Source organism: Lontra canadensis, unplaced genomic scaffold (genome assembly GCF_010015895.1).
Source record: "Lontra canadensis isolate GAN:19392208 unplaced genomic scaffold, GSC_riverotter_1.0 scaffold1, whole genome shotgun sequence".
NCBI classification, from domain to species: Eukaryota; Metazoa; Chordata; class Mammalia; order Carnivora; family Mustelidae; genus Lontra; species Lontra canadensis.
Genome location: NW_022630995.1, coordinates 31,493,768 through 31,494,708, shown reverse-complemented (window position 1 = coordinate 31,494,708; position 941 = coordinate 31,493,768). Strand labels below are relative to the sequence as shown.

The following is a 941-nucleotide window of genomic DNA, read 5'->3' as shown; positions in this document are numbered from 1 at the left end:
GACTTCCCAGCCTCCAGAACTGAAATAGGTTTCTATTTATTAGGGAAATAGGTTTCTGTTTACCAGCCACCCATCTATAGCATTTTATTCTAGCAACCCAAATAGACTAAGACATTGACAAAAGAAGAAAACAGGAGGGAAAATATGTACACCAAAGCAGAATTGCAGAAGGAGAAAGTGAATATTAAATGATGAAAATTCATGATTAAAAATTACATTTTTCTATTTTATTGCTTATTTATATAAACACTATATTTTTAACTTAATTTTTTTTTTATTTTTTAGAAAAAAACACAAGACTTTATTATTCTCATTACAAAGGACAGGTGTCTGCAGGATGAGGTAGGGAATTCTGATGGTGGGGAAGGGACCTCTATTTGACAGCAATGAGCGGGTTGACAGGACCATGATGACCCAGTCACCACGCAGGAACATCTTGGAGATGTGGTCCTTGCTGACTGGCTTGGACTTCTTCTTGCCTGTGATACTCTTGGGGACCTTGGTCCACATCTTCCTCACATTTTCCACCACCATGCTGCAGTGCCTGTCAGTGGCCTTCATATGACCCAAGAGTTTCTTGTTGGTGGCTTCTGATAAGCCCTTAGGTGTTTGTTCTTGACTGATGGTGTGAACACAGAGAGTGGACCCAGGTTAAACTCATCCTTCTCCCACTTTTGCAGCTTCTCTGGGGTCATCTCATTCGTGGTCTTGTTGTAGAGGCACAAGGTGGTAGTGGCTTAACCCTCCAGGTCAGTGCCATCTCTCCGCATTGCTCTAAACATTGTATTTTTAGAGCAGTTTTAAATTCACAGCAAATACCAGGGGAAAGGTATAGAGGTTTTTCATATGCTGTCTGCTCCTGCACATTAATAGCCTCCCTGTTATCGATATCTCCCACTGGACTGGTACATTTGTTACAACTAATGAACCTAAATTGACAC

At 40.8% G+C, this 941-nt stretch overlaps 1 pseudogene; it reads right to left on the bottom strand.

Moving 5' to 3' along the window:
* Nucleotides 1–373: 373 nt before the first annotated feature.
* LOC116872671 lies at nt 374–719 on the bottom strand (annotated as a pseudogene).
* Between the last annotated feature and the right edge of the window lie 222 nt (nt 720–941).